This window comes from Chiloscyllium punctatum, chromosome 5 (genome assembly GCF_047496795.1).
Source record: "Chiloscyllium punctatum isolate Juve2018m chromosome 5, sChiPun1.3, whole genome shotgun sequence".
In the NCBI taxonomy this organism is placed as follows: Eukaryota; Metazoa; Chordata; class Chondrichthyes; order Orectolobiformes; family Hemiscylliidae; genus Chiloscyllium; species Chiloscyllium punctatum.
In genome coordinates this window covers 145,256,884-145,265,119 of record NC_092743.1, presented here as the reverse complement: position 1 = coordinate 145,265,119, position 8,236 = coordinate 145,256,884, and positions in this window count along the sequence as shown.

Here is an 8,236-nt window from a genome sequence, read left to right as displayed (position 1 = left end):
TCCAGCAACACATTTTTAGATCTGTACTTCTAATTTGCTGAATTCGAACTATCGGGTGATAGCCTCTTTTTCAGTATCTGCCATCTAAAGATGTAGTTCTTTAAACCTTATTGAATCTATTGGGTCATTTCCTCATAATTTACCATTTTAAACTCTAGTTTTATTCTGGTGAATCTGGTTTACTTCCCTTTCAAGGCCAGCATATTATTCATAAACTAAAAACAAAAAAATGCTTGAAATATTTAGTTGGTCAGATAACATTTGAGGAGGGAATGAACCAGTGGAATTAACTCTTCAAGTCGATGATCTTTTATCAGAAATGCGAGATGTTGGAAATCTAATCAGTTTTAAGAAATTGTAATTTTAAGCAATTTTAAGCTAAAGAGGTTTGGAGAAAGAATATAGGACAGTTGTGTGTCTTTTTTCAGCAATACCCATGGTCTGTTTGTGGCTGCATCTGTGTTAAAGGTCTCGCCTTGTGAGATCAGCTCATGACCTATGAAATTGACTTGTGCCATTTGAAAGTGCACCTTTTGCTTGTTCAGCTTTAGCTTCATCTCACGATGTTTCTCTGGCAGTCACACCAAGTTGTGATTGTAATATGATGGCTTCTTACATTGTGTTTTCAAATCCAAAGATTAGTAGGCCGATTAGCTATAAAGAATGATTACATAATAAGGTTTGTTCAATACCCCTTGAAATGTTTAAAATTCATTTTGAAGTTCTCATTTCTGTCCTGCAGTAAAATTAGTAATCTTGCATTCTAGACAACCACATCATTTACCACAAGAATTGAGGACCTCCCCTTGAGCAATACAATAATGAACTGTTTCTCAGCAGTTGAAATTACTGTGGTTTTGCAATTGTCTCATGCAATGCCATGTAATTGGTCATTTCAATTTTGTATTCTGTACCAATACAGCAAGCTGCCGTGATCCTAGCTTAAAGCTGTCATTGTATTCCTGAACCATCTGTTTTACCTAAAACAGTTTTAGGAAAATCAGAGTTACTTATTACAAACAATGTGAAAGCTGTAGTTACGTTCTATAGGACTTTTTACATTAAAGAAGAAAATTATTACAGGTCCGAGGGAGTGTTGCTGAACAAAGAGACCTTGGAGTGCAGGTTCATAGCTCCTTGAAAGTGGAGTCGCAGGTAGATAGGATAGTGAAGAAGGCGTTTGGTATGCTTTCCTTTATTGGTCAGAGTATTGAGAACAGGAGTTGGGAGGTCATGTTGCGGCTGTACAGGACATTGGTTAGGCCACTGTTGGAATATTGCGTGCAATTCTGGTCTCCTTCCTATTGGGAAAATGTTGTGAAACTTGAAAGGGTTCAGAAAAGATTTACAAGGCTGTTGCCAGAGTTGGAGGATCTGAGCTACAGGGAGAGGCTGAACAGGCTGGGGCTGTTTTCCCTGGAGCATCGGAGGCTGAGGGGTGACCTTATAGAAGTTTATAAAATCATGAGGGGCATGGATAGGATAAGTAAACAAAATCTTTTCCCTGGGGTGGGGGAGTCCAGAACTAGAGGGCATAGTTTTAAGGTGAGAGGGGAAAGATATAAAAAGGACCTAAGGGGCAACTCTTTCACACAGAGGGTGGTACGTGTATGGAATGAGCTGCCAGAGGATGTGGTGGAGGCTGGTACAATTGCAACATTTAAGAGGCATTTGGATGGGTATATGAATAGGGAGGATTTGGAGGGATATGGGCCGGATGCTGGCAGGTGGGACTAAATTGGGTTGGGATGTCTGTTCGTCATGGACGAGTTGGACCGAAGGGTCTGTTTCCATGCTGTACATCTCTATGAATCTGTGACTCTAATATATTCATCAGGAAAATAACTTTAAAGTAGAATAATATTTTAAAGTTAAAAGGAATATACCAACTCGATGTACTTACTTACTGCTCCCCAGTTCTCTTCTGGAGAATCATCTGGGATGGATCTTAATAGATAGATCAATGTGCCAAAACAGAGCACATCAAACTATTCTGCAGGATAAGACCAGCCTAATCTGACAGTGCTCAGTGTGTATCATGCAAATTCACAAATGGGTTTAAGGCCACTATTTTCGATCCTGAACATTGTCCTGGCTGCCTCAGACCACCACGATGGGTGACATGTCAAAATTTGAGCAATCGGTAATGGTAACTTTTTCACGCTGCTCCTATGTACTCTAAACAGTGTTTCCTACCAAAAGAGTAGTACTGTCATGCTAACAGGTCATTCTTCCGAAAACACAACTGAATAATGTTATATAAAATGATCAGTGCCAGAATATACCAGGTACACGCCATATGTTCCTGTAACTGGCAGGTCATATCAATCAGTGCATTACTTCAGCTATTCACAACAGGCAGAGTGTTAAACATATTCAACAAGTTCATATATGCCATACTGTGAAAACAGTATTCAATATTAGTTTACTAGTATTAATATTAATAGTATTCAATATTAGATACAATTCCCCACAGATCCACTCTGGAACAATCTGATTGCGCTGAGAACTACTCTAGCAATAAATGTATAGTTATTAGTTGGGGTCACACTGAATCTTACTTACGCTTGCTAGATAGTTATATACAGGACTATGACCTCTCCAAACGGAACGAACATTGCCAGGCATTGTGATTTTTCCAGTCTGGGGCTGAGACACAGCGGGCCATCCAGTCAGGATGGACAGATTCAGGATGTTCTCCATTTAACGGATGAAGAGCCACATGTCAGGAAACCCACCACCTGTCTTCACTCTCACCTTTCAATAAATATTACTCGAAAACTTTGGAGAGTTTATCCATTGCTACTATAATGAAAAATCTCTGTTCTCATTTATCAAAGACCTCAAATGAGAGAAATACGATGTGCATTAGGGGGATTAGTTTTGGAGTGTTTGAATGATTAGATTGAGATCCATGTATTAATATATATCCTGGGTGCACACAAACTACCTTGCATGGTTAATTCACCAACACTTTCTGACAAAGCACTGATAAGTTTGAGTGTTTGCTGCTGTGGGAGGAACAACAGCATTGTCTTGCAACAGAATTATTTAAACAGCTTTATCTTGCTGTATAATGAGGTGAGAAGAGCAGAATATTTTTGTGGCATGATAATTGCAAATACAGATAGCAGTCATAATGGGTGCAAACCTAAATGGAAAGAGAACAATTTTCCCACAACCCCACAGCTGGATCATTGAGGAAAGTACTTTATGGGCTACCTCTACATGCTTCCTGATCCTCCTCTACCAGAAAGAGTCCCAATGGCATGACAAATAAAGTTCCCATTATGTCCCCAACATTATCAGACCCTTGTTCACATGTCTCAGTCATCTGTTCTGAATGAAGCCATTTATAGTTGCTGCTGTGACACTGCTTAGAAATCATTAAGTAATTGTTAAGTCAACAAGATAAAATGGAATGATGCTGCTACGTAGATTCAGTTTTATAATATTGATAATAGGTCTAATTTTTAAGTGTATTAAAACTAGTTAAAATCTGCAGAATGTAGTTCTTACAAAACTCAATGCAGAAATACCATGGTTACTGTTATAACAAAGAAACAGTGATATAACATCACTGTTCATTTCCAGGTCAAGTTGAGCCTGGGAAATTGAATGATTGCGCCATTAATATTGTACAACATGGTCCCAACCCTAATGCTGGGGAAGAATGGAGGGGGTTTTGATTTGCAATGGACTGCCATGTCTGAGCTAGAAGTGACACTGGAGTGCCAAAATTGGAAAGGGTTGTATTTTCCGACACTAATCTCCCACACATTAATGAGCAGAGAAAAGAGAAAAAGTAATTCTCACTGTGACTGGAATGCTATTATTTGCTTTTGTTTCTGATCAATTAACTATTTTTACAGAGTTTTCAAATGAATTACAGTAAGCAGGTCAGTAAATAGGATTGGCCCATTTACTCACAGATTTCTTGAAATTGCAAATGTGAATAATTTTAAAAATTTACGTTAAGTGGGTGTGGATTATGATTTTTTTAGTTGAAAGTATGATCAACCAGCAGAAAAAGATTCTTACTGCTCTCCCCTCATAGATAAAGATTAAAAGTTTTTAGTACTAACTTATGTAGTGACTATTTTCAATATATTCTAGTTGCTTATCTGTGTGCTACTGGCTGCAATAGTAAAGGGGCTATTTTCAGACAGCTATGTTACCTTTGATCGCCGTTTGTAGCAGTGTTTTGTAGTTTGCATAGAACTGCTGCAAACTGTGGTTTTCTCTTCCATGAAGTAACTAACAGCAAAACCATACTGTGTGTAAAGCAGGTTATTATTATACCTGAGACCACCTACATACTTCCTGTGGTTCTTATCAGTATAGCAATCGTCCATGAACTGACATTCAGTAAAATTTTGTAAAACTGTCAGTTAAAACAAACCAAGAAAAAGAGCCAAATGGAGTTGACAGCATATTTGCTGCTGTCGAACTTGATAAAGAGAGTTCCCAGGCTGCTTCAGAACTAACTATTCCAAAAATACTGCTTCATTGTTTGTAACAGCTGGCAAGCAACAGCGTGTTAACCTGATTCATGGAAATGGCTGCTAGCTTCAGGAATGTTGCCAGTTACAGCTGTTGAAGAATAAACACCAGTCAAAGATAATTCTCACAATATTAATCTTTCCTGCCCTGACAACCAGTCAATACTGTAATGTGAATTGCTAGACAAATACACATTGTCAAGTTGTAACTTGGCTGTTACCATTTCACATGTGGATTGGTGACATGTACTTTGCACAGAGTTAGAGAGCACTTTTCCATCCCTTTTCCAGCATTACCTCTAATGCAAAATTAGAACTGAGTTCATATTTAAGTTGTTTCTCCACAAAGTCTTAACCTGTCCTAATTTGTTCAAATCTTTTAGTGTACATCTAGTATAATTTCCTCAGAGCAAACAATACTTACCATTTGAATCCTTTTAAAGGTTATTCATTAACTTAGCACTAAGTCACTTTATTATGCTTGTATTTCATCAATGCCATCCTCAGATGAAGGTTCTAAGTTGTCACATAAGCACAGGATTGCAAACACTTATAGAATATGAAGGGGAACTCTCTTTGGATTTATTGCTGTAAACTTGTTGTCCAATTTTCAGCTCTCAGTTATCATCAGATCTGGAGGGACGACAATACCTATGACTTGTGGTCTTCACAACTGAAAGGTGGATAAAACAAAGAATTTGGCAAAGGGTGAAATGAAACTATGGTCATAGACACCTTAGGACAGCTCATGCTTATAGGAGAAGGCATTCAGAAGATTAAGGAGGATCAATGGAATGAGGTGGATCAGCCATTATAAAAACTTCCAAGCAACTGAGGAGGCACCTTTGAAAAGGACATTGAAGGGCAGCTATCACTGAAGGTGAAGTCGACGTAGGAAGGATGCCAAGATTCAGTGGTACCTAACGTTCCCTCTCCATGCTCAGTATTAGATAGGGAGGGCCTACTATACCACTGGAGGGTTCTCACCCAGGGGAAGGTGGAGGTAATGCTGGTAGAACCAAATATTACCCTTTCATATTTTATCTTTACCAGTCCAACATCAAGTTAAAGACAGACGTCCTCATGACGGAAGGCAGCCAGGTGCAGGATTCAGAGACCGGGGTATACTCTCTTCAGTAATGTAGGTACAGTGGTCAGTGGGCACTGTCACACACACAGAATTAGTGACACTATCTGGGGAGCAGAGAGCAAAAATATACAAAAGGAGGCATTGGAGGCAATGACAACAGAAGCTCTTATCCCTCAGAGCAGTAAGAAGACACTTATCTAAAACAGAAGGGCTGCATCTGAGGAGCAGGAATGTCAACATTTTGGGTAAAAGCTGAAGATTCTGATGAAGGGCTTTTGCCCGAAACGCCGACTTTCCTGCTCCTCGGATGCTGCCTGACCTGCTGTGCTTTTCCAGCACCACACTCTCAACTCTAATCTCCAGCATCTGCAGCCCTCACTTTCACCTCATCTAAAGCAGATGGTGAGTATCATTAGCCAAATGGCTAAGGGTCCAGTCATAGAGTCTCCATGTGGAGAGATCTTTCTGGAAACAGTCAGGTTCTTTCTTCAATTCACAAAGGAAGCCACTCATGAGGTGTGTGGCTTCATATCTCTGGTGTGGATGCATGATAACCTCCATCAAGAGAATGACAAACCCATTGAGAAACATACAGAATACATCACTGCCTGCATGCAGGGATGATGAAGGTATTTACAGAGCCTGGCCTCAACAAACAACTCAGTGGAGCAGCAGATGATGAAGGTGAGCTAAACATGTATCGACATTGTCAGGAAATCAATCACTCCAGGAGAACAAAGAAGTTTGTGTGAAGCTCAGAGACAAAGGAGATGAAGGTTTCCATCTTTGGAGCTTCTAATAGGGACCCGTATACCAGTGGAGACACATCCTTAGACTTTTCCATGATCACACACAAAGGCTGGAATGTGCTCAGATGACTCCACTGACTCCAACAAAGATGCAGATTGACCCAGAGGTGCTGCATTATGAGGATCAGGGCTACAGCCAGGGCGGCACGGTGGCACAGTGGTTAGCACTGCTGCCTCACAGCGCCAGACACCCGCGTTTAATTCCCGCCTCAGGCGACTCTCTGTGTGGAATTTGCGCATTCTCCCCGTGTCTGCGTGGGTTTCCTCCGGGTACTCCGGTTTCCTCCCACAGTCCAAAAGTGTGCAGGTTAGGTGAATTGGCCATGCTAAATTGCCTGTAGTGTTCAGTGAAGGGGTAAATGTATGGGAATGGGTCTGGGTGGGTTCCGCTTCGGCGGGTCGGTGTGGACTTGTTGGACTGAAGGGCCTGTCTCCACACTGTAGGGAATCTGATCTAATTCTTTGAGGCAGCAGCAGCCTGTCTCAGCCCAAGGTGCAGAGGGAGCACCTCAGAGCAGTTTCTGTTGGCATGCTGCTAGATGCATGGATTAGCAGCAGGGGGTTCACTGGGTGAGGTTAACTCTTCACGTGACAATGTGAATTCAGATGAATTGAAGAGAATGTTGTTGAACTGCAAGCAGTAATGATTTGTGTATTCACTTTCACTGAGCTGTAAACATTATACAGTTACTTAAACCATTGATAGTATGCTCTGTAAAGACAAAGTACTTGAGTGGATGTGTTTTAAAGATCTTTACACATCAGATCTGGAAGAATGACAATACCTATGGCTTGTGGTCCTTCACAACTGAAAGGTGGATAAAGCAAAGAATTTGGCAAAGGGTGAAATGAAATTCTGGCCAAAGACACCTTAGGACAGCTCATGCTTATCGGACAAGGCATTCAGAAGATTAGGTAGGATCAATGGAATGAGGTGGATGATGAGGGTTTCCTAGAACATATCAGTAGTGCTCTCAGATTAAATGCATTGGCTTATTGTCTACTGCTGGTTTATGCTCTCAAGTGAATTGTCTGTGACTGAGAGAGCTGTGTAGCACCTTGCACATGTTTCCTGACCCACCCTTCCCCTCACACTCACCCCAGGTGCCACCTTCATTGTGTAAGGACCATGTCTTTTTATTTTGTGTTTTAAAACTAGACTGAAGTGAGAGAGAACTGTTTTATAAAAAATGTTGGAAAGAGTGGCTGAAGGTTAGAAATGAAGTAATCTGAATATCCATCGCAGGCATCATATAAGGAGCAGCTTGAACAAGCAGCAACTCAAGTTGCAGACTATTTGGGGCTGGGCAGGTGTACTGATACAGATTTCACTGGCAACTGTATTTTTGCTGACAATTTGATTGGTCTATGGACTAGTGACCATTTGTCAATAGCAGAGAATAGCAGAGATCTTTATTCTCTGTGATTACTTCTCAGGTAATTGAACAGCTGGGAACAAGTTACAGAGAGAGAAAGAGAGAGAGACACACACACAGACGTATTCTGCGTTCTCTGCAGTCAAAGCTGTACTAAAAAGTGTGAAGCTGAAGAAAACTGGTTCATCCTTCTTGTAACATTGTTGTCAGCCTGATATGTAATGGATATGAATTCTTATTTGTAAATGAATTACCCCTTTGTGTCTTTTACCAACTGTGGAAGCATGTCAATGAAGACAGCTAAAACAATGTGTTGACCAGAAGAGAAGTCCTGGGATCATCTCAAAAACAAAGCCTGTGAACACAGACAACTGAACTGTCTTTCCAGTTGTTCCCCTCTGCCAATAACCTATTTTCCCCGTCTATTTGTCTCTCTGTATGTGTAAGGGGGAGGTTATA